A 26,274-nucleotide genomic window follows, 5' to 3' on the forward strand; every position below is an offset into this window, starting at 1 on the left:
GAACTGCTCCTAGAGAGAAAAAAAAGTAATCTTAGGATTTTTAGTGGACACAAGTGTCCAAATGTCAGAGTTGTATTTCAGCCTGAAAGGACTCCAGGGGCTGTGGATCTCGTCACTGAAGGTTCTGCTCTGCACAGTGCTGGATCCACAGGAGCAGGCACCGCCAAATGCTTTGGGAAGCACCAGGGATTACAGATCCCAGAAGGGGAGCTCCCAGCACCTCCCCTGCTCAGCTCCCACCCTCGAGCTCATAAAAGCCCAGGTGCCGAGGTCACAGGACCACGTGGAGGGTTGCAGGATGGCAGGACAACTCATCCCCTGCCACGAGGTCACCGTTGTGGGGCAGAACGATTCCCGAAGCATCTCCAACTTTTTGCTGACTGCCAAGGTGGGCAGTGCCTCAGTATGTGTGGTGCTTCCCCTGGTTATAAACCTGCTCCTACAGGTCTGTTCTCAGGGTGATGCGAGGGGCATTTAACCACACGACTGCCATTAATGTTAATTATAGAGCACATATTAACAGCATTATACGATCCTTTTCCCTATTAGCACTATCATAAATCTGATTGGTGGGGCTTAATTAGAACTCAGCAGCAGAATGCAATGGTTTGATACACGAAAGGATAAATTTGTGGAGACAGCAAACTGTTATTCTACTTTAATCTCAAAATCTCTCCTTCTCTTACTCATAACACCAACAAGGCTTCTTGTAAGATTGATTTGTTGTCAGAAAACGATTTAAAGACCGACTGTAAAAATATTACATTTTCCTTGCTTCATAGAATGTGGCATTGATGTTAGAGCTCCACAGAGACTTGATGTACTTTCAGATAGGGAACTTTAAAAGCCAAGAGCAAAATAAATAAGATGGCATCCTGCAGTTATTGTGGTAACCTTTGCAGATCATTTCAGAACTGTGACTAGTGTGTAGCTTAGTAATACACCATGGGAGAAGCTGGAGCTTGGAGCATTTGGTCAGCTAGAGCCCAACTCTGTTTGCTTTTTGAGGGCCCAGGATGTAAAGGAAGAAATGATGTCCAATGTGAAGGGAACTGGGACATAACAGAAACAGAGAAATCACAGATAAAAGATCTAAGACAGTATTAAAGGCCACACCAGACCGTAATGGTAGAGAGTTGATTGACTGCTTAAGGCCTGTATACTGAGCCAAAGATCTCTGCTCAACATCTCAGCTACATCTTCTTGAGTCAGGGCTTATCCCAGCTTCAGTGGCTGAGAAACACCCAGTGATCCTCATGACCAGTTAACCCGTTCCTTGAGTCACTTGTAATGCCATGGATTTGGGGTTTTCTGGGATTTTCAGCACTGTGATGTACAAGCTGTATATTAATACAAGATTGAAGCATAGGAAGTGTCCAAGGCCAGGTTGGACGGGGCTTGGAGCATCCTGGGCTAGTGGAAGGTGTCCCTGCCCATGGCAGGGGGTGGAATGAGATGATCATTAAGGTCCCTTCCGACCTAGGCCCTTCTGTGATTCTGTGATTCCATATCATTTAGTCTTAAAAAAAAAAAACATTTTACAACCAGGAGTAAAATCTACTGATACCAACTGAGAGCCTGACACATGCTAATTCCATGCTTTAATTACTTGCTCTCAGCAAATAACTGAGTGGAAAGTAGCAGGTAAAAAAAAATCCCACATCAAAACCCCCATATCCTTTCCACCATCCCAATTCCAGTGTCTTGGAGTAGCTAAAGCTTCCAAGAATAAGTGAAATAGTATTCCTGGTAGATCAGGGTTCAGTAACCTTTCTGAAGTGCTGTGCCAGACCGACTCCTTTCCCAAAGTAGAGTTCAAATATACCATAGGAAATCAGCAGAAGTTAGAAACTGCTGCCTCTTCCCAGCTGTCCAAGGTGCCCTTGTGCTGACCCTGGGGGATGCCATTTTTTGGCAAACCCTGTGTTGCTTGTTCACCACCTGCAGTGGACTATGGGCTCTAATCTCTCACTTCAAGTAAAAAACTTCCAGCCTTTCCTTAGGTAGAGCTTTGCCGAGGTCTGGTGTAAGTTCAGCTGGGATGAGATTTGGAGCTGGTGTAAAATCTGGTGCAAACATGCAGGTGATGGGGAATTAAACAGCCAGGTGACTGGGGATGAACCCTTCTGAAGGCAGCATGAAGGGAATCACCCCTAACAAATGGCGAAACCTGCTTCAGGGCAGCAGCAAACAGACACGCAGATCCACCAAGGAACTCCTTAACCTGCAGTCTCCCATCTCATCAGCAATCCCTCTTTAACTCACCCCAGTGTTGCTGACAAACAGGGATACCTCATATCCCTGAAAGTTCTCAGCCAGAATCAACAATAGCTATTTCCAGCAGCCCTTTGCCCTCAAAATTACTTTCTGAAGAAAAGGACCTGTGTCCTGTGCTCTTTCAGCTGAGAAATGCTGCCTGAATATCTCCAGAGTCCCCTTCTATATTTTTTTTTTTTCATGCCTCCTTTTAGAGGGCTTTCTTTTCCTGGAAAATCTGTGTGAAATTCCCAAGCTGCTTAGGACTCAAAAGATCTAATAAAAATAAGATTTATTAAGGGCAGAGGGAGGAAATCAGATTAAAACTGAAGAAACAGCTTGCATAACTGATCTCCTGTACTCAGCAACTGCTCAGGAAGTGCTTGGTGCACACACATTAACTGTTTTGGGGAAGTGCCCTCCAGCCTGATCCCGGGAAAGGCCGGCAGCCGGCGTGTCTTCTCCGCAGACATGGCCATTAGTGGGCAAAGCCCACCAGTGCCTGCAGCTTCTCAGCACCAGAACAAAGCTGTGTGTTGCTGTAAGCCCCTGCTCACTCCTTTGCCCACGGCTCTGAGGGGCAGAGCTCCCCTGGCAGTGACAGAGGGGATTAAAGCACCACCACTCCTCAGCCCCCCAGCCCAGGATCCTCCACCACAGAGGGGTTTTGCCCACCCCAGCTCTCAGTGGGACCCATGTGTGGGTGCTATGAGACCTTCAGGGTGGCCCTTCCTTCCTCTCCTATCCCTCTGCCCCACCACTCTTGCCTGCCCACCCTCAGGCCGCCTTTTGCTGTCCTCGTCAGCCCATCACCCAGCTCTGGTGAGGTGTCACCCCCCTGCAGCACCCGTGTTGGCAGGAGGGCTCTTCTGCCTTGTTTTTCTCCCCTGGTGGCGTTTTTGCCCAGTGGGTCAGAATTTGGCTGCAGCAGCACCTGCAGGACCCATCTGCTCAGTCCCCATCTCCCATCCCGCTGCAGGGGCTGACTGAGCATGATGAAGTCCCCTGTGCCAAGCTCCAGTAAACAGCTTCAGCTTCCTCCTCTCTTCAAATGATGCCCAAACAGTCCTAATTCAGTTGTTGTGGGCTCCAGCTCCTGCAAGCAATTCTCACTCTGTATTGTCCTCATTTGGGTGCCTTTGCCCCTGTTCCTTGAATGTAGATTTTTGGACTGAGTAGCTCCACCGGGCCCCTGTTAATCCTCACCAGACATCTCCCTGCTTCTCCCTTGCTCAGTCCAACCATGGCACTGCTCTTTCACTTCTGCTTCCACTGACAGAGCTCCTGCACTTTACTCACTGTTTCTTTCATAGAAGACTTTTCACAAATCTTCACAGCTTCTTTCTCCCACCTTTTCTCCAAAATGAAATAAAGAGGGAGCAAACAGAGTCTGAATTACTGTCCAAAGTGTGTGAGAAAGCCACACAACCCCACCCTGGATTTCTGAACACATCAGGGAGAGTGATTTCATCCCTCCCCTGGGCAGCCTATTATAATGCTTGACCACTCTTTCAGTGAAGAATTTTCTCCTGATATCCAGTCTAAACCTCCCCTGGTGCAACTCGAGGCCGTTTCCTCTTGTCCAGTTTCTGCACATCCACACACTTCATCTTGAAACCTAAACCCCAAACCCTCTCTTACTGAAGCCAGTCAATAAATGCTTCTGTTGACCTGAATGCCAGTGGAACCAGATCCACTGGTAACACTCACACATCCCTAATTAACTGTCCACTTGTCACTGAGGTGAGGGAAGAGGAGCTGCTCAGCCACCTCAGTGACAGCTGTGACTGCAGCCCCACTGGCAGCCTAGTTCTTGCTCCACTTGGTGTGTGTGAGACATGTCCTCTCCTGTGCCAGCCGTAGCTCCTGTGCCTGGAACATCAGCTCAGCTTCCTCAGCACCTTCAGTTATTTGTCTCACAGCCTTCACAGCTTTCCAGCACATTTCCTGGTCTGTGTTACTTCCTCCTGCCCGGTACTATTTCAAGCCTTTATGTAAGAAGCATCACAAGCCCCTCAGCACCAGGTTGTTTGGACAGTTGTTCAGCACCAGGATTTCTTGAATTCAGCAAAAAAAAAAAAACCTTCTGCTGTCATAGCAGCACCAGACACGTAAGTGCAAATCACTGACTTGCAAGGGTAACAACACTCCTGAGCTTTGCAATTATGCCATTATGTAATTGATGTGGGGATTTCATGAATTATTTCCGTTACAGCTCTGAGCAAAACACCCAAAGTCAGATTAGGGAGGGCTTTAATGCCCATTTTCCATGCTGAAAGGGCATTGTTTTATTTTGTGACCCGGTGGAGCAGCTTTGCTCTTAGGGAAAGCCCAGCTGCCCCATAGCCATGCAGGATTTCCTCTGCTTCTCTGCCTGCCTCATCCCCACCTCAGAAAAGTCTGAGTGCAGTGATAGAAGACCCTGGTGCAGTTAATGTAGCCCCTGGAAGCTTCTCAGCAGTGTGAGACTGAAGGGCTCACAGGAGGAGGAGACAGTGGCACTGGTGACACAGGGCGTGCTGCAGGCAAGGGCTGCTCAGGATTTATCCCCACATTCCCCTCCAGCACGTGGCAGGTGGGCAAGCTTCTCCTTACCCCCTGGGGCTGCCAGCCTCCCACCAGGTAAGAAAAAAGTTAAGCACGATTTGCACCAGTCCAGCAAAATTTGTTCATGTTATTACTTGGGTTGATACCTGGGGAAAACCCACAGCGCTGCAAGAAGTGGTCCTGGTGACTCAGACATTGGCACTTCTCCTGTGCATCAGTGCCTGTGCCCCAGCGTGGTGTGAGGGCACGGTGTGGGGGGGAGGATTTGCATTTCAGCTCTGGAACATAATTGAGGGTGTAACCACTGATCATCTTATTCCCCTTGTGCCTTCCCATCCTGCCTGGTTAGTTGCTGCCTGGTTGAGCTCTGCGTCGCCTGGGAGGCAGCACTTCCTTGCAATAATTTCTTTACACCTACCTCACCAGTGAGCTCAGCCTTCCCAAATGGGAGATGGGAGATGGGGCATGGAGGGTGTCTGGCTTCCCTCCTGCTCCTGGGTGTTAAGCTAGATGAGTCTCTCGTGGGAGAAGAGTGAGAAACTCCAGTGTTTCCTCTCGCTGTGAAGGCAGGAATGTTTTCTATTTTCTGATTTGTGAGAGAATCAATTTAGTTTCTGAGGAAAAAATGTCACATAAGAGAAACACGTCAGAGTTGGCAACAGGAGGTGCAGGAGAGGCCCCTCAATCCTAGTGCTCTTGGCAGTAATGTGTGTCCTTCCCCTTGCACCTTGCAGCCTGGGATGGTACATGGGCAAAGGAAATCAATGCCTTGCTTGTGTTTTCAGTCGACCTGTACGTCACAAAATACATCCAAGACACAGCAAGTCTCTTTTTTTAGAGAAATACCATATGTGCCCTATCGACTGCAAACTCTACAAGCTGTTTGTGGCCCACAGGCTGCAGATCCAAGGCCCTAAGCAAGCTGATAACCAGGAGAAGGCTGTCAAGGTCAGGACAATTCATCTGCCTGAAGACTGTTCCCACCAGATCCTCAGGAAAGGGAGAGCCCATGCTTGGAATAACACATGGAGGAAGGTTGGAAGGCTGCAGGGTTGAGTTGCCTTGCTCCAGGGAGCAGAGTGGTGCTGGAAATCTTCATTATTGGCTTTGAGCCTCCATGGAAGAGTGTCTCATGGAGATGTTGGCAGACTGTGCAGAAACCCCTCAACAGGGGAGGGGGCTTATGTACCAGGCAAGTTATTCAGAGGCTGCCTGTTTGGGTTCCTGCCTGTCCCAAAATGAGTGTGGGGGTGCTACTGGCTCCAGCTGGAGCCCATGGGGAACATCTACCTGAGAGACAAACCAGGACCTCTGCACCTTCCTCATCTTAAAAAAAAAAAAAAAAAAAGACACTGAAGATGTCTTGATTATGGAAAAGCAGAATACACGTTCTCCTCATTTATGTACGTTCAGGGCAGTCAGAGTTGTCATAAATCATGCAGCCCAACCGTCATTTTTTGAAGCTCTCGCATCCCAGCCCAACTAACCATGCCCGTATTAGCCTGGGCAGCTGACAACCATAGCAAAGGACTTGGGGAAAGGATAACATTTATGAACATATCAGAATGATTCATAATGGGCTATTAAAAATAGCAAGAGATGAAAGAGGCAGCCTACAGATAAGCCATTTTGAGATCCTCAGTAATTCAGAACACGGGTTTGAAGAGTCAAGTTTTAGCTATCACAGATCTGTCCCTGCTGCTCTGCAGATAACAAGGTGGGCTGTTCCGCTCAGGGTGAGAGCTCTCTTCCACCCAGGGCTCTTTATTTCACTCTGGCAGCTATCACATGGGTATTGAAAGGAGCTCGATGTAACTCACGCCCACCTTCCATCTCCCGCACGCCGCCGAGGCGACAAGCCCGAGCTCACGGCAAACCCAGCCTTGTTTTCCGTGGGCTGGCTCTGCTCAGCGCTGCCATATCCCAAGGGTTAATTTTGGCAAGCAAGGGCAGCTGGTCAAGCACAGCATGTGCACCCCCCTGGGCAGTTTTCATAGTCCCGTCAGGCACTTGTTAACACACTGCCCCATTCAGGGGTTTGATGAATTTGTGGCGTGTTGGAGACGAGCCAGAGGCTGAGCTGGGAACAATATTTATTTATATCTACACACAATATTTCGTGTCTGCCCGAATCACGGACTTTTCCTAATCCACAGTATTTCAAAACATTTGCAGTTCTCTCAGCTGATCAGCAGTGGCTTGGCTTGGCCCTGCACGGTGGAAAGAAACGTAAGACAGTGAGTGCAGCTGAATGCTTTGATTCACTGATAGAGGCTGACATTTCTTCCCTGCCAGATCTATCAATCCACAATTAAAATTACTTTTAAGATGTAAAGAGCTGTGTTTTGTGCTGTGACAAGCAATATGGGATGTCCAGTTCGTGGGACTCACCAAATCCCCATCTGAACAAGGGGACAGTAGCATTTTGGGTAATTGAAACAAAATATAGCCTGCAAAAATTGCTTTTTGAGAGCTGTTTTCTCAAAGTAACTCATTATGCACATTCTGGAAGGAGGGAGCTGATGGACCCTTCATCAGCTTGGTGGCTCACAAAGTTTTCATAGTATTGGTTTCCAGCCACTGTGCTGAGAGAGAAACAGAGAGGGGACAATCACACTTCACAGAGGGACATCACCCAGGTAAGAGCTGGAACAACAAAGAGAAAGACTTTTGTAAGGAAGGAACTATTTTCCACTTATTTGTAGCAAATATGGAGACTGAATAAAACTAGTCTGGCCATCACCACTCACTAACCAGTCCTGCATTGGGCTGTCAAGGCACTGTTTGTTTTCAAAACAGGCCAACATGACTTATTTATATGTGGTGGTTGCCCAGGTCTTTTTGGTCACACGTTCACCTTCAGGAGACCTTTGTAATTTTCCGTGCAGTCCAAGCAGTTTGTCTTTGGTATTTTCCAATTCTTTCTTAGTTCTTCAAAAAAGAGTGAAGTTTAAGTCTAATTTCATAACATGGGGAAACTTGAAGGAGTTGCATCATTAACAGCAACTTTATCTGACCTGAATTTGGCTACGGCATAGTTTAAATCCCTTAAGGCACCTTCATTACTACGGCATTAAGGAAGCTTTCTGAGTTTTTAAAATCCTCGTAAATGTTCTTTTCAGAACTACGCCATAAATTCAGCTTTTTATCATAAACTTTCCCTTCCTAAATAAAAAAAAAACACCTCTGAACTTATTTCAGCCTATTTCATGACAGTGTTTTAAAATACATTTCAGCACTCGTGAAATGCACTACAAATCCAAGTTTGGTGTCTGTGGGCTGTGTCAGGGAGGTAATGTTCTGATTTTGGCCAGGGCTTTTTTTTTCCATTCTCACTACATACTACCTGAATTAAGCTCTCTAGCCAAGATCAAGATCACATGGCATTGAGTGCTTCATAAATACAGTGTAAGATGCAGCCCAGGCCATAGATAAGTAAAATCAAGCAGATAAAACCGAGGGAAGAGGGAAGTGCTGTTATCGCCCCTTTACAGACGGGGAGCAAGGGCACAGAGAGCGGAGTGTTCACGCTAATTGACTTCAGGCACCAAACGTGGAGCCTGAGCGCAGAGGACAAGTTTCCTCCACCTCAGTGAGGTTTTGCAGGGGCTGCTCACATCAGTCAGGGTCCACACAGCACCTCTTCCCCTTATTTTTCTTGTTAACGACTGGTTTTTAAAGAAGAGAGTTCAGCCGCTCAGCCATTTCAGAGCCACCATTAATTTAATCTTCCTCCTTATTTATTGATGGAGCTACTTTCCCTCTTGCCTCCTGCGTCCCCATGATGTATGTCTAAAAGCCTTCCCCATGCCTCCGGGAGCAGTCACTCATCCGGCTGCCCTTGTCATCTCCCTGAAAGCCTCCCCTCCTCAGCAAGGCATCCTCCCTCCTGCCGGAAAACTTCATGCTCCTTCCGACTTCCCCACCGTCTCCCTGTTTTGCCACTCCTTAGTCATCATCGTGTTTTCCCTCTTTCCATGTAAAAACATCCCTAAGGATGGGAACAGACTGGCACAAAGAGCTGCATCCCCTTCCCCTTGCAGGATTTGGGCGAACAGACGGCAGCTCTGCATCTGTCCTACTTTCTCCTGGACCATCACTCACCCTTTCCTTTGAAAAGTTTGTCCTTCCCAGCACGCTGTGCTCACCAGACTCCCCAAACTACCTGTCTGAATTCTAATTCTCTCCGCCTGTATCACACTATTGTAACTGTTGCAGTCATTTAGTATTAATTAGCCTTCCTGTAATTTAGTTCAGTCCTTACGGACCTGGTGGTGGCCCAGATCTGATGCGGGTGGCACAGGCACAGCAGGAGACAGTCCCTGTCCCAAAGCATTCACAGCCTCAGATGAGCCAGAAGGGAAATATCTTTTTTCCCCATTATACCAGGCGAGGTAAAGCAAGAAGAGACTTGTGGGGGAGTTCAAAATCACCTCTAATGGCTGAGCTCCCACACAGAGCCGAGTTCATGGCATTGCTTTTGTTAATCCTCCTTAGGTGAGCTGTCCCAGGTCACAGAGGGGCTGGCAGAGCCCTCTTGCCCACGCACAGTACAGCATGTCCTGAGCCACCTCTGCTCCCCTCTGCCAGCCCTGCCTCTCACATCAGATGCAGCCTTTTGTTTCTCCTTCCTGAATTTCTGAAATGCCAGGGAGGCTTCAGTTTGCTAAAGTTTTAGATTTCTCTCCTGAATCCACTCCCCATCCTGCTGAATTATTTTGTTCCTTCCTAAACAAATTGCCTTTCAGAGAGATGACCTTCTATTAGGCCAAGGTGTCCCGTGGCTGCTCAGAAATCCCAGTAGCAAACTGATAGTTGCTGAATTCCTCTTTGCTGTGTGAAGATAAGCTGTAAGCCAGAGCCAGAGAATATTAATACCTGTTCCAGAAGGAACAGAAGGTTGTTTTTCAGCTGAGTAAAAATGGGTTCAAACATGTGGGGGTGTGACCAGATGGGCTGGGTGTGTAAGGAGCACACACTTGCTATAGAAACTTAAATATTTTCTTTTGAGGACCAGCAACTACTCATTTAACAAAATAATTCCCTCGGGTTTTTGAATGTAAACAGGAACAAAGAATGGTAAATAATGGTTCAGTTTCTCCCAGCTGTAGGGAAGTGCCTCGGCAGCACTCACAGTCTCGCACGGCACCTCCCCACGTGAGTGCCTACGGCCAGGAGCCAGCCCTGGGATGTATGTTCTGGGTGACATTTGATTTCTTCCACGTCTTTGTGAAAGAGATTTCTTTGTTGTGTTGTTTCTATGGGAGATAGATAAGGGGTCCTGCCTGCTCCCTCCTCTCCCCACGGTAAGAGCAGGCTGGGAGGAGGATGGCTCCCACTTCCACACAAGGCATTAGGAAAGCTTCCACTGCATCCCAGTATGAAAGGAATATACATTCAGAACATCAGAAGGTGCTGGGAGAGCCAACTGCTGCTGGCAGGAACTCTCAGCCCCCTGACATGGGCAGTGTCTGGTTCTGGCCTCCTCGTGTACAAGGAGGACTCATGTGCCCTTGGATGAACATGAGCAACTAACAGGAGTATAAAATGCCAGTGAATTAAGGCTGGGTCTGATCCCCACAGTGTAAATTAGAAGCCCTTTTTGCTTAGTTAAATAGAGCTTCAGTAGAGAACAGCCACCAGCATAAAGCCCATCACGGTCATTTGCACAGAGATGAGGAGGTGTGTGAAGGATTGCCCTGCAAGTACCCTGTATTTCCTTAGGGCTGGTGGATCCATTTATACCTGTGTAAGGAAGATAAAGTAAACCAGCACCAACCCTAAGCAGTAACCTGAGACTGTCTCTGCAGTAGAGTCAGTGTCACAAAGAAAATTCAGGAATTCTGACTGGAGCCATTTATCAGTGGTTTATTGCCTTGCTGAGGCTGAGCTGGAGCTATAAAAACAGGGAACTCCAGAGTTCATGGCGATGCACCTTGGGAAGTGGGTGATATTCGGACCAGCTGAGCTTCTTTGATGCCCTGTTGTTGTTCAACTTGCAAATCAGACTGTCAGTTTGGAAACCTGACTTTAGATACTCATTTTTAAAAAGACTGGCCTGAATTTCTACCAGAGGAAAAAAAAAAAAAAGAAAAAGAAATTGTCTGCCCTGGAAAATAGCCATTCCAAAACAATTTCCCCTAAAATTCTCACTACGGGTGATGAAAATCCACAGCAAAGGAGGGGAAAAAAAGAAACAAGATGAATTAATGCTCTTTTAAAAAACTTTTTACAACTGATTTCTAATGAGGCATGGCCAATGTTGTTGACATGCAATTGGATCAGCTTCAACTCCTGGGACGACTGATGAATGGACAAATTCCAGGGCTGGAGACAAACGCTGCCTTCCTCTCCCACAACTCAGCACTTCTCCCACAGACTACTTAAAGCTCCACCAGAAATGACTCCAGTCTATATTAGTAGTTTAATTAAAAGTTTCCATATGCAGGTCGCCTTTGCTCTCACCGGCCTCTGAATGGGGAAATTAAAAGCACAGCAACAGGGAAAGGCTTTGAGCTGGTTTTACGGGCAGAGCTGTTAACCCACTGCCCTGGCGTTTACAACACACCGACTGTGCCATAACTGGCCTGCAAGACCGAGGCTGTTCCTACATAAAGCCGCCCTCTATAAGCTCAGCTGCAAATAAATATATTTATTTTTATCCTAAGATGTCGCAACAAGCTGTAGAAACAAGAGTGGTGTTACTGGCAGGAGCTGCTCTTTTTATTAAAGTCATCTGTGTTTGCAGATCAGATGGCACTCGTGCTTTAGTGATAGGGCAAAGGGGAACAGTTTCAAACTAAAAGAGGAGAATTTAGATGAGATATTAGGAAGGAATTATTTCCTGTGAGGGTGGTGAGGCCCTGGCACAGGTTGCCCAGAGAAGCTGTGGCTGCCCCATCCCTGGAAGTGTCCAAGGCCAGGTTGGACGGGGCTTGGAGCCACCTGGGCTAGTGGAAGGTGTCCCTGCCTGTGGAAGGGGGTGTTGGAATCAGAGGGTCTTTAAGGTCCCTTCCAATCAAAACCATTCTGTGATTCTTTTCGAGGAAAAAACTGAATGTTTGACCCATTCACACACAGGAGGGAACCTCACTTCTTTCTAACCCTGAAGTCCAGAGCTCCACATACCCATATGGCTACGGGCAGGCACAGCTCCAGCTCCCAGCACTGGAAATGCAGCTCTTGGCCAGAGGTAACTAAAGCCTGAGTTTCGAGCTTGCTCTCCTGAGCCAATCCACCAAAAGTGTGTAGCTGTGCAATGCTTCATTCAGCTCCCTCTAGGAAAAAAAAAAAAAAACAAAACCAAACCAAAATACAACAGGGCTCATTTTAGGCACTGTAACAAAAGCAAGTGAAATGCAAATCAGGCTTCAAAGGAGTGTGGGAAACAGAGAGCTGGTTTACCAGCATCTCAAGGGTTTGGACTGCTCACAAGGGATGTGGGCAGCCCTAGCGCAGGTGTTCTGTGTGCCAGGGGGGAACCTGGACTGTGTAATCTCCTCCTAAGGCAGTCCAGAACCAGAGACCCACAGGATCAGTCACATCCTTTTGCCCCTTGTCTCAGAGACCAGGTAAATACTTTGTACTAAGTGGAACTGGTGCTCCTGATGGGATGGAGCTTGCCTGAGCATGCACCATAATGGTCTGCTTGTTGGAGTCCTTTTGTGGGAGAAAGGAGTTCAAATTGTTACCAGGCAGTCGTGGGAACTGAGCTTCATCTCCCACATTCCTGACCTGCTGCAGGGAAATGGGAGATTCCCCAGCCTTCACATAGTTTTTAGGACACGTTACATTCCTTTTCTAAACAGAAATGTTTGAGTTCTGGGAACGTGGTTGAACCCACGGAGCTTTTGTAGGGCTTTCTGTAGAATAGCCAATGAACTGGAAGATCAGTTATTCACTGATGTCCACCTGGCCCAGTATTGCATGGGCAGAGAGGGGAGGAGGAGTGAGGACCCACAGCCTTGGATCCATAGTGGAGCTGCTCAGTTGGTGGTTTGTCCCCCAGGCCGGACTGTGAGCTGAGCTCCGGGTGCCTGTGGGGATAGCACAGCCCCTGCCTCCTCAAGTAGGGGGTCAACCCCTCTCCTGGGCAAGGGGCTCACTCTTACCTCTCCTCTCTTTACCCCCACTAGGGAAATGCCTTCTCTTTCCACTCCCTGCCCCAAAGCACAGGGCTTTCCACTCTTGCAGTTCTAAACTGTACCAAGACCCCCATGGCAAACCCTCGAATTAAAAAGCTGTGGCCTCTGCAGCAATCTCAGAGAGCTCAGGTGAGCACCCTCAGCACCATCAGCACTCTCTCTGCCCTCCTGCCACAGCCCAGGGGTGATGGTGACCTGTAGATGTGGCTGAGCTGGAGCTGATCATGCCTGTGGCAAGGAGGGCTCCTCTGCTGCCTTCAGCACCCTGCTGATCTCAGCAGCTCCTCTGCTCCAGGCCCTCCTCTGCATGTCGGGACATTTCAGAGCCATAATTTTCTCTGGGAGCAGCTGAAATGTTTGTGTTCTGTTCAGGAACAGGTTGCCAGTGTTCCCCAAGGGGCAGGGATGCAACCCATGGGGATCTCACGCTGTAGCACAAACAGTAGAAGCACAGTGCCACCAAAAGCCTGTCCTGACTCCTGGGCCAGCAGGGAGATGTTGGACGGAACTTGGAGCTTCCTTTTCTTTGCCTCCCCCTCTTTGAGCGCTGGGGACAAACAGATGGAGTGTTCAGAGTTTTCAAGAACAGCAGCCTTGTCCTCATCCCAAACCAGGGGAAGCCAAAACAGATACTCAGGGAAGACCCCCCAGGCTCTCCAGGGGACCACCTTTGGCATTGACTCAGGCTGAGAGTGGCCACCAAGCCCTGCCTGGGGGTTGCCAGTCTCTCTTCAAAGACATCTGCGCCCACAGTGGCCGTGACAAGGTGACACTTGGGAGAGACAGGGCTTGGTGGGAATACTGATGGCAAGAGTAGAGGAAAACCAGGCTGCTTGTTTCAGCCCATAAGTGGAGATTTAAGATTCCCACAGGCAGCCCATTTGGAAACTCTTGGCTGTGGTCTCTGTAGCACTATCAACCAGGCACCTTTTATAGGCATTTTATTCATTTCAAAAAGTCACCTGGGCGGAAAAAAATTATATATATATAAACATGATATAAAGAGTGAGCACATTACAAATGGGAGCTGGGTCAAAATAAAACCTACTGCAGCGCTTAAAGACTATTCTAAATAGATTCACACAAAGCTTTGCTATTTCATAAAACATTAAAGGATTTAAATGACTTTAAATACATCTGTAGAAATACAGGCCATATTTTATTAAAGGTGTCAGGTCTGTCTAATCTCTCCTGTGTAAGATGTTCATTTTGCAGTAGCAAAGGCACAGAGATCATTAAGTCCATCTCCAGTGCTAGCACAGACAGCCTTTGCCAGCTACCAAACTCTTCCCTCATTAATATTTTAACATTCGAGGTAATGCTGAGAAACCATCCTTTGTCACAGACACCAGAGAGATTAGTAGTAAATCTTTTCAAAGAGAACTACTGCATCCTTAGTATCCAAGGATTAGAATTTAAAATTGCACTGGTTCCAGTGTGAACTGCAGAGCAAAAATAGCAGTGGAGTGGGACAGGGCCACCGAATGTTCTCATCACTGGCGAGACTGGGGGGACGGGACTGCTGGCCCACAAATGTTGCTTTAGGGTTTCTTGTGACTCCAAAGCCTTCGGTGCCAGACAGGATGCTGGGCTAGACAGATCCCAGCCTGATCCAACATAGTAACATTTGCACTTCTGGAAAACAGCAAGGTAAAGTCCTGCAGACAGGCAGGGCACAGAGGAGTCCTCAGGACAGATCGGGAACAGGCGCCTTCTGTCGGGGATAAATCTGACCTGGTGCCCGCAAAAAAATAAACAGCAAACCCTTCAGCTTTAAAGGCAGATGCAGAAGAAGAAGGGAGTTGTAGTGTAGCGTGAGAGTGTCAAAATCTGGAGGGTATTTCAGAGGTGAAATGATGGAATCAGCACAGCAGGCCCCAGGAGCTGCAGAGGGATGGGCTCTGTTGGCGCCACTGGGATGCAACAGGGCATCAACAACAGCACGAGGGCCTGGGATGGGAGAGGGAGCTGCACGAGCACAGGTCCCAGAAGCATCAGGAGATATTTGTGCCCAGCCATCCCTGTGCTTGTCTTGCAGGGACCAACAACAACGTGCCACCACAGCACTGTGGCTGCAGGAGCATCGGGCACTGCACGGTGCTGCTGCCACTCACCTGTGGGTACCAGCTCCTCCAAACAGCAGCACTGCCTGCTGTGCACCCCTAATGCACACAGGAGGGAGGATTTGGGGATGGGGAAATAAACACGTGTGGCTTTTTTTTCCAAAAAATCCAGCTCTGAAGTGTGATCTTGTAATGACTTTCCTCCCCACTCGTGTTTTATGACCTTGTTCGTTTGCTGCTTGTGAGCTGCAGCCTGTGGGCACAGGCTGCTGCCGTGGGGGTGTTGGGCAAGGTGTGCTACTGCTCACACAGAGGGAGGGGGAAGGGGAAAACCCCAACCCAAAGCAGTTTGAAAAGCATCTGAGTGAGGCAAGATATGTCAGTGGGGAAGGTGAGCAAGGAAGCTCCGAGACTGCAGCTGAGGGGCTCTAGGAGGAACGTGGAAAAGAGATGTGGAAATACAACTCACCAGCAACACTGAATAGCAGCAGCACTTTGGAAGTGTGGCTGAGGTCCTGCACGGGCTCTGCACGAGTGAATGGCCCATGGAGGGAGATGGATGCCATTCAGCAGGGCACAGAACTGCTGCTGTGAGACTTAGGGGAGAGTTATGTGGCCTTATATTCCCAGCCTAGTGGGTCAGCCTGTCAGATGAATCGTTTTATACTGCCCTGAACTGAATGGGATTGGCATTTGGCCACCAATTCAGTGGCAGCCTTGAACTCTGCCTTCTCTTCCACTTCAGGTGAGGCAGATTTATTCCCAACTTGCCACAGATTTGCAATTCAGTATTTATTTGGAGGATGCCTGGTTCCTTGGGCAGCGATGCTGGGAGCACCAGAGGTTTGGTTTGGATCCCACGCTGATTGCAAAGGAAGGGTTGGTTGTGTCAGATTCCTCCTGGTCACATTTGCTATGTGGAGTTCACAAGAAGTGCCTGTTAGGAGTCAATGCAAATAGCACTGGATTAACAAAGCTAATAGCTGTGTTAATAAATGCCATATAACAAAATAAGAAGGACCATCTTCAGCCAGGTCCAAAGCTGTGTCAAAAGTGCATTTGATTAATGAAATCCATTTCTGACTGAATGGGACTTTTATGATCAACTGACAATGCATCTGTGTCCTGTTCTCGATGAGCAAGTTTTTTAGGATATATCTCACAAGATGTGCTCTCTGGTTGGCCTTTTCCTGATGCAAGGAGAGCACAAAGGCTCCCTCCATCAAATGATGCACATCATTTGAGTATCAGGAGAAGAACACTCTACGCCAAAGTAATGAGATAACTTTTTCTTTTCATTATGAGGAAATAGCATCTCCAGAACCACCCACAGAGTGCTTTTGGTGCTGCCATTTACCCAGTCTGACACTTTCTGATGCAAACACAGGGAACTCTGGGGCAATTCCCCTGTGTAGCAGCACTGGGGTCCTTGGATCTCTCAGATGAACCCATTGCAGGTCCCCCAACAGGGACAAGCAGGTTAACTGGAGACACGCTGACCCTCCCACCTCAGAGGTTTGTAGTCCTCCCTAACAAAAGAGCCTAAAAGCACACCAAGCATCACCCATACCCTTTTTTTTTTCTGTTTCCATGTGATAATGTCAGATGCTTGACCATGTTCCAAAGCTAACTTTTAATCCCCACAGACACTGCTTCCCTGCCTGTGCCTTTTAAATGGGCGTGTTGTATCATATTCCCAATCTGACAGCCACGATTTCATCCACCAGCATGCAAGAGTGCTGATTCCTTTAGTACCAAATGTAGTTACTGGAATTGCCAAGGTAGGGATGCAACTAACAGCAAATGGACAGAAGGTCTTGGAGTTAGAAACATCATAGAATGGCTGGGTTGGAAGAGACCTTAAAGATCATCTTGTTCCACCCCCTGCCATGGGCAGGGACACCTTCCACCAGCCCAGGTTGCTCCAAGCCCCATCCAACCTGGCCTTGGACACTTCCAGGGATGGGGCAGCCACAGCTTCTCTGGGCAACCTGTGCCAGGGCCTCCCCACCCTCACAGGGAAGAATTGCTTCCTCACATCCTATTTAAATCTAAAAAAAAAAATCTTATTAAATCAATTGGACTCAATGATCCTCATGTGTCCCTTCCAATGCAAAATATTCTATATTCTGTGAATTTTAAAGGAGTAATTTGGAAAGCAGGTTGATTATATCAATGCATAATTTGGATTGTGCAGTGATCTCTTTTTCAAAAGGTGAAGTTGAATTGCATAACCTGCTCTGTGACACAGGAATCATCCAAACTGTGTTGTCCTGCAGGGGTTTATTCCGTGCCTGTGTTACATTTCCATGTGTTGGCCAGATGCTTTTCTTGGAGCACCAGTGAATCGGTGCTGCTGTGATCTGCTAATTGTTTTGACACCATGGGAGTTGAAAAGCGCTGGTGAACACTTGGCTCCACTGAAATGTGTGTTTTAGTTAAATAACCCCAGGGATGATCAGAGTCAATTTTCCTGCCTGTGTCTGCTGCCCTGGCGCTTGAGGTGGTTCTGGTCAGTGCTAGAGAAAACAAGCCAGTATTTAGTTAGTTCTCTCTGTGCAGCACACAAAGAATAGGAGAGCCTGTTCAAAGCCAGAGGCTCCAGCTCAAGGAGCCACTTAAACACAAGCCCTAATCAGGACAACACTTGAGTGGATCCCTGCTTATCTGTAAGCACGTGCTTGAGTTTCACTGGTCTGCATGGGGTTCACACCCAGGCTGAAGCGTCAGCACATGCTGAAGTGCCTTTCCAAGATGTTTTCCAGAGCCACAACCTAAGTGAGAAAAATGAGTGTGTCATTTAGCCACATTTGAATATATTGCTGCTGCCTTTGCAACCGGGAGGAAATCCTGGCGAACTTGGTTTCCCTGCAGGTCTGATAAATTATTTCCCACTTACCCCTCTGCTCTCTCCTCAGGTACTCAAGGAAGCTGAGGACTTTTGCTGTGGAAGACTACCTCCATTCCCTGCTCCTTCAGGTGCGGGTTGAAGGACAGAAGAATGTTGGCTCTTGAAAAGAATTTGTTTCAGACTCATCCATTAAAATCAGCATGTTGCTACTTCCACAGTTGACTTGTAATGACTCCCAGGAGTTTCTCTCCCAGAAGTGAGGTCAAATGTATTGACTTTTCTTTCTTTCCTCACAGCTTTTCAACACTGGACAAATGATTGTTTTGATAATTAAACTTCCACAAATGGAAGGCACAGTGGTTGTGAGGAAGGGCTCTGTCTCTACCCCCGCTTGATGAACTTGCAGCCTGTTGGGGATTAAATATTCTTCATGAGTGGAAAAGTGTTAATTAGGGATATTTTCAGTTTAAAGACAAAAAGGGGGAATTAATGAAATTATCCAGCCTGAAGTGCTGCCCTGTTTTGACTCTTGTTGGGCTACTTGTTGCAGTAGTCAGAACCAGCTGGTTTTTACACTGAATAAAGGACAACGTGGTGGAATTAGTACATGGAAAATCCTTCCACAAGAGAATGCCCAGGATTCAAATCAAGGGTGGGGTGAATAAACATCAGCCAGAGATACTAGAGTAAAGAATATGCAAAACATGAATTTAGAAGGGATGGTTTTTGCTACAGTGGCAACATATATGTCAACAAATTACAGAAGTGTTTTGGAAGGACTTCCCTTCTGGTGCAGCTGTGAAGCATCTGGATGCAGCCATGGCAGGCAGAATCCATGCTTGCATCGTCATAGCATCCAGGGCTACCTTGCATTGAAGATGAGGTGCAAGAAGTTCCCTTTCTGCTCTCACCTTTGTTACTGTGCCTTGGCAGAGCAAGGTTGGGGTCAGCCCAGCACAGGGTGGGCTGAGAGTCCACAGAAACCACGTGCACTGGGAAGCTGCTCCTCCCACCTGCCTTGTGAGAACAGTGCAGCTCTCTCCAGTTTACAAACCTCACACATCTGTGTGATCAACAACCTTCAAATTCCCAAAGGTGTCCCTGGGAGGGCTCAGCCAGGATGGGGAGCAGAGCAGGTCCTTCGGCCGCTTTCAAGTGCCGAGATAGAAACACCTTTACTCAGCAGCTGCAGGCAGGACTCACCACGAGTTAGGAGCACCCTGGAAAGGCAGCCCAGTTTGCTGAATCCCAGCCCAGTCTCCTCAGCTCCTCTCGCTCCCAACACACAGCGCATCAGCACCAGTCCTGGCTGTGTCCCCTCTCTGAGATGGCCAATCTCACCTCAGCCACCCTCCATCCAAAGCTGTGTGTCAGAGTCCCCACAAGCCAGGAAATCCCCTCTTCCCTCTCCAGGAGCACTACCTCCTCCTGCAGAGACTTAACCTTTTATAACCCCATCCATCATCCTAATTAGGCCTCTCAAGTGAGGGTTACCTGACCAATCTGACTCGTTTTAACCTCTCCGTCCTGGTAGCGGTGGAAAATCTACTCAACCACAGTTATCCTGAGCCATTTATCAATGCTCTCCTCAGATGGTCTGAAAGCTGAAAGTAAAAAAATGTAGACTAAACCCAAGATACATTTTTTTTAATTATTTTTTATTAATCCCCAGCAGTGACCATAATTAATTATTGGAAGAATTTTCGAAAGTTAAGGTAGATTTTTGCGTCACTGGAATTTTTGAGGTCCAGAAGAGATGCTTTTCCATGCTGAGGTTCAAACAGGAACGAGTCCAGAAAAGTCCTGGATGACCATAGCGATCCCTTAATGTCCATGAGAGCACATCAGTACTGAGCATGAGGAGGATGTACCACTCTGGATTTGAATCCAGGAGATGGGCTCTGAAGTTGGGAGGTGCTGCTGCAGGAGGCTCCCAGAGACAGGGACTCCAGGGGACACGTGGCAGAAGAACATGTCCTGTTCAGCATTTGGACCTTCATAGCTCATTTAGCGTTATCTCCAGACCCTTGGGACCAGATGGGGTCCTGAAAAGCCCACATGCCAGCAGCAGTGATGCTGTTAGAATTTTTAAATGTGCCAACAAGCCTCTTGTTCTTAGGCCTGTCATTAGTATTTCCTGTTTTACTTCAGCTCTTTCTTTTCAAGGGGTTAGAGAGGCAAAGCATCTTCTTTCCAGCCCCAAGCAGACCTCCTATCTTGCTCTCCCTCACACATACTCACAATCTTTGGGTTTCTAGTCTGTAATTTCACCAGGAGCTGGTGAAAGGCTGATGTTATTGCCTGAGAGTAGGAAGAACTGAAACACAGAGCTGCAGGAGGGGTGACTCAGGGGCTGGTTTACCAGTAGGTTCAACAAACACGTGTTTACAGGTACCCCTTTCAACCTGTGGGTTTTCTTGGCGTGATGGAAGGTGACACGAAATGAAAGAGTCTCAGTTGCACAGGAAGAGATCCAAGATCCCCTCTGATGCAGGGACAGATTAAAAGAAAGTACCCACATTGTCTGAGCAGGATAACATTTACAGGGAGAGCAGGCTGCTATAAATGAATGAGAACACCTTGTTCTGCATGAATCACACCTCTGTTTCCACTTTGCTCCAGCCCCATGGAAACATTTTTCCTTCAAGACCTCTTGACACTGTCACCAGCTCTGCAGATTGCTCGTGTTCTGTACACAGGAAAAGTCACTTTTGGAGGAGCAGGTAGGTGAAAGCAGAACAGACTTTTCTACACTGAGGAATAAGTTCTCATAAATCTGCCAGGGCACATTCATTTGTCTTGCAGGCTCTCCTCGAGCCCCCCGAATCTGTGCTCATCAAGGTCACATCTGTTTAAACGTGCACAGGGAGGCTGAGCCACTCATTAGGAAACACTGATTTGTGGACGTGCATTGCAACAGCCTGAGCAATTAATATCATCAAAACATCCCATTCCATGCCATTATTATAAACCCAGGGATATTTGTTTTCATTACAGGACTTCAGAGATGAAAGGGGCAGCAGCAGCTCTAAGGTTCAGCTGCAGGTGGGAGAACCTTCTCTTGACCTGTGTGCCTACATGCCCCCAAGGGAAGAGCAGTCTGAGAGCCCATGGCAGGGGCTGATGGATATTTCAGTGAAGCCTGGAGGTCTCTGTTGTTAGTTTCAAGCTGAAGCAGAGATGATACAGCCCAGGACAGCTGCTCTTGCACGGACCAAGGACACACCACCATGAAATGTGGGTATGGCTGGGATCCTGATTGCCTTCTCTCTGACTTCATTTTCAAATTGGAGGCAGTGTTACCCCAGCAAAAGATCTGGCTTTGAGATGATAAACAGCCTTCTCAGCCCCTTCACTCTCCTGCAGGGCTGTGAGGAAAGCCATCCCCAGGGATACCTGCACGGATCAACATTTATCCTTTCCCTCTGTGCCCAGAGAAAAATGCTCTGGGCAAAGTAACTCTAATAAATGTAACCCTTTGTTATCCCTGTTCTAAGTATCATCCTGACCTGGTGAATGGTCCAGCACCTCCTTTCATCCTCAAGGCTTGTCTGGCCACCTCTTTCACCCAGCTAAGCAGTATGAGTGAATCTGGAAGCAGGAGGAGAGGAAGTGTAGTTAACATTCATTCATTGCTTGTGTACAGGCTGTCAGAACTAATGAAATTTTATAACAGACGGGCAGCCATCAGCTCCTTGGTGTTATTTATCTTTCTCACTCCTGGCTCTACATCCCGGGTAATTCTTCATTCATCTTTAAAAATGCCAAGATGACTAAGCACAGGACCCACCTACCCAGAAAACCAACAACTTGTGTGAATGTGGAGATAATTAATAATCACCTGGCTCGAGTGATGAGTGACTGCCAGGCAAAATAATCTCATTGATTTCCCCCCCCAACCTACTTCCTCTCTCCCACTGAGCTTCCCCTAAACTCCAAAAAACCATCCATTACTGGGGATTTTCCCCCCTCCCCCTTCTGCCATCTCTCCTCAAACCACAGCAGATGTTTGCAGAGATGTTCCTGGGCTGGAGGCACTCGAGGATGGCGCTGTGGGCACCTCCTGCCTCGCACGGCCCCCGATTTGCATCACTGACCCTGAAAGGTGCCGGCAAGGCTTGACAGATTCATTTGTAAGAGCTTTGTAGGAGATGATGCAAACTGATGCAAAACATATGAGTGATGCTGCCTTCATTTGCCACCTGTTAATGGCAGGAGACAGCAGTGGGGGGGGAAGGAGGAAATGTAACTCAGTGCCTTCACTGAAACAGCTTCCCCTGGTGAAATGGGGATGGGTGCCCGTGCTTGGGGTGCTGAGCAGGAAATTACCAGAAGAAGTGAAGGCACTCAAAAATAAGCACTTTTGCCTCCAAAAACTTTGTTTTACAGTGATACTCTGCGTGTGCAGGAGAATTAGCTTTGCTCCAGGGCTGGCATGAAAAGCTGGGATCTGCCAGAGCATTCAGCCCTCTGTCACACTTCTCCACCCTGCTCAACAATCACTGACTTTCAGTTGGCAACAGATCAGACTAACACCGACTATCTGCAAAATTACTCCTTGAAGTATCATCTTTAGGCTTCAGAGCTGAAATGAAGGAGGTTTTTACCTTCCCCCATGAGCTCTGGGTCCAGGCTGTCAGCAGGCTTGGGTCCTGCCCTCCTTAGAGAGGGTTCATGTCTAGCCAGCAACACCAGGATTCTTTATTTTACTCCAAGCGGAGATTTCAGCCACTGATTTTGGGCCATGTATTCAAACCCAGTCTTATTTAGTCACAAAGGGTGAAGAAAGTTGAGATAAGGCAGCAGAAATGCACTGCTATTTGTAGCTCCTGTACGTGTTTGCCATCGCTCTGGTTTTGCTGCAAAAGGGATTACGATGCTGTGAACGTTCACACGGGTGAAAGAAAATAACCCAAACAGCTGCCTCCACTTAAGCACCAGACTTTTCAGAGGATTTTTGGGAAGGGGAGGAATCTGGGACTTTGGAAACCAAGCCAGCCTGTTTTGAGGTAGCTATGAAAGAGAAACACCCCAAAAACACCCTGCTAAGGAAAGGTGCTAACTCTGCCTCTAGAGATCATACAAAGATAGGGGAAACTACGAGGAAATGTGCTCAGTATAATGAGATACTGAAAAAACAAGTCTGCCTCTGCCTTTCATGCCTGAAAAGCAGTCTCTGTGCTCCTGATAGACCAGTTAAATGAGAGAGATTAGGACGAAATTTTAAGTGAGAGGGGTAAATCTAGGACTGCAAATCTCATCTCCTCAGAACTGAGGTTGTCTGTGACTCAGCCACACCAATACAAGGTGGGCTGTAGGACCTCCTTCTCACAGGGCAGGACTAGAGGTTCCCCCTCCACATGTTTTTCTCTCCTTTTTCAAAACCTCCATTATCTACTGGGGTTTTTTTTCCAGTTTTCCTGTGGTTTTTGGATCAGGGCAACAACCTGCTGACAGGCTACCAGTAAGAATCTTGAGTGAGCCTTATCTTTAAGGGCCAATTTCAATTAACTTGAACTTGGAAACAAAGTAACAGACTTAATTGCAAACCTCAGCTCCATCTGAGGTCTCCACTCATGATGTGCAGGTGATGGAGATGCCCCATGCTCTCCACGAATAACCAAATAAATCCCAAAGTCAAACAGTAAGTGGGCTGTGGAGTCACGACAGCACCTCTGTAATAGTTTAAATGAGATTTTTCTATGGCCTTTGCCTCTTTAGGCAGGCACACCTTTCCTCTTTCTCACTATCTGTGCTGCCACAAAGGGGCCAAACTTCAGGCACCCTGGGCTGCCTTCCCAGGGTGCAGTGACCAGGTTCACCCTGGGACCAGGGCACCCCTTCCCTGCTTCCCTCATCCTGTTATGCCCTGCCAAGCACTGGGCTGTGGCAGAAATCCACTGGATCTGGAGTTGGGGCACCTGAGCATCCTCTTGATTTGAAATTTTGCTTCTTGGGAACTGCAGTGGGAGACTTGGATGCCTGACAGGCTGACCTGCAGGGAAGGAGGGCTGGAGAAGTAAAAATCCCCAGATAAAAGGACACTTTTATCCCTTCCTCCCTCCACATCTGTGCATGATGGATCTCACAGCTGCAGCCCCACAGTTATTATATTCTCTTAGGAACAAGTTGCTTCTCCAAAGCAGGTCCTGTTGCAGTGAACTCAAACCAGGATGAAGGAGAAGCAAGAGCCTGACCTTGCTCCAGTGATGGGTGATTTGGGGGAGCCTCAGCCAGCCAGGCAGTCTGGGATGCAGATGCATCAGGAAGAGGAGAGTGTGAAATAAGTTCTTCTTGAGAGCCAGACATCATTGCCTGTTTGCTTGGCTGTTGATGTGCTCCTGGGGTTTGTGCCTTTTCTTTTCTAGCTCAGCCCAGACTCAGCTTTGCTCTCAGTCACTGAGGGATTTGGAGTTGGTTGGAAGGCTGCAGTTTGTTTCCCCTCAGCTTCCCCTCTGCTTCCCTTCCATTTCTCCTCCACTTCCCCTCAGCTTCCCCTGGGCTGCAAGGGGTTGTTCCTCTGATCCCTCCTGAACTAAAGCAGCACCTCAGGTTGGGAAAATGTCAAAGGCCCTTTCTCAGGTTAAAGAAAACAGGACGTCCCTTCAGAGCTGTCCTGCCCCGAGGCTTCACTGCTTCTTCCCTCTGCTCAGTAAAATAAAATAGAAAATGTGGGAAATCTCTTGAGATTTCTGCTTTTTTCTCCAGCCAGCAAAGTGACACAACCAGAGCTAAGACTTCTTCCTTCCCCTGTGACAGAGCTACTGCCTGCTGTCCCAGCTTACAGGGGAAGATGTGGTGGTGCTGTGGAATTCCTCACATCCCAGGGATACTGCAGAGGAAAAAACAACACTAAGAGTAGCCAAAATCAGGCTTGTGCTCCTCCATCACCCCAGTGCTCTGTGGGGCAGGGTGGGGAACATGTGGGACCAGCACGGGGGGCTTTCCTCAGGGCCTGGAGGGAGGATCCCCGAGCTCAGGGCATCTCCCACTGCCCTGACCTAAGCAGGTGTTATCCCTTCAGACAGGGATGATGAAATCTCTGAGGAAAATAGTTCTGACTCCCACTTGAGGATCTAATTTAATGTGCAGCCTCCAATTGACTGGAATGGCTCTGGACTCCATCACAAGCAAGTAATCTGGGTCTGGATCTCATACAAGTGTCTTCAACAGGTTTTATTTTTAGTTCTATTTCCAGGAGACACCAGTGAATAAAGAAGGCCACTTTGCCTGTATTTAAGAGCAGTTCAAGTGTTTCTTTCCTGTGTGAAGGTTCAACCAAGTCCCTTTGTCCCTGTGCAGCCCCAGCCCCATCACACCCTGCTGCCTCTCATGCGTCAGCAGAGCTCATTCCTATAACCACAGGGCCCAATAAGGCAACCAGCCAAAAGACCAGACACCCACCCCACTGCCAGTATCTGCTGTTTCGTCCTGGCTCACCAGCACCTGCAGCCCCCCACTTCACTGCCAGCCCCTCTCTCACATCACGGTCACGGACAGAGTTAATCCCAGGAGGGCACAAGGATGACCAGAACGCCCAACCCTAAGGATGGATTCGGAAAGGAAGGACTTTGATGACTCATCCTAATTGGCCATGTGAACTACACAACAGATCCTGGTTGCCTGTGCTTCCAAGGTTTAATTTTTCTAATTGAAATTTCATGGAAAAGCTGCACCTTTCTGATTAGTCACCCCAGCATGAACACTCTGCCTATACACAGACATCTGCCCTCCGGACTAACCTTTCTAGAAGCTGCATCAACAAAGTAATGCTAATAAAAATATCCATCTGTGCTTAAAGATAAACAAAGCATTAATACACCAAACTGAGGCTTAGATTATATTAGAGTCAGCTTTAATGATATTACACATCTGTTAGGATGGATTTCCCACCCGGGCCATCTCTCTCTTGCTTTTTCTTTTTTTTTTTTTTAAATATCTTTGTACAAAAAAATGTGAGAGCGTTTCCCTGGGAGCCCTTTGCGTGCGTCACACTTTGCAACCAGCCCTGCTCCGAGAGCCCCTTTCCCTGGGACACCCTGCTGGGACAGGGCTCGGGGATTAGGGTCTGTAACCTAAACATTATTGTACTTTAAAGTAAATGTTTCACCCCCCCCCCCCCCCACAGACCCCTCTCGCTCTACTTGGGTTTCAGAGCCTCTTCAAAGGGCTGTTTTCTTCCCTTCCTTGGCAGCGGGGGAAAAATATTTCAAACCCCAGAAACCAGACACTTTGCTGAGCTCCTGCAGGACCGTGTGTGTGTGTGTGTGTGTGTGCGCCTGGATGCGGCCGGGAAAAAAATGTGGTGCCCAGATCTCCCCCTGGCACTGCCAGGGCTAGGCTTGCTGCAGGGCTTTCCAGGCTGGCCACGCCAACCCTGGGGGTTTGTTCCCGTGTGATCCCAATGCACAGC

The sequence above is a fragment of the Empidonax traillii genome, unplaced genomic scaffold, assembly GCF_003031625.1.
Source record: "Empidonax traillii isolate 1590-97213 ecotype Southwest subspecies unplaced genomic scaffold, ASM303162v1 scaffold577:size403777, whole genome shotgun sequence".
In the NCBI taxonomy this organism is placed as follows: Eukaryota; Metazoa; Chordata; class Aves; order Passeriformes; family Tyrannidae; genus Empidonax; species Empidonax traillii.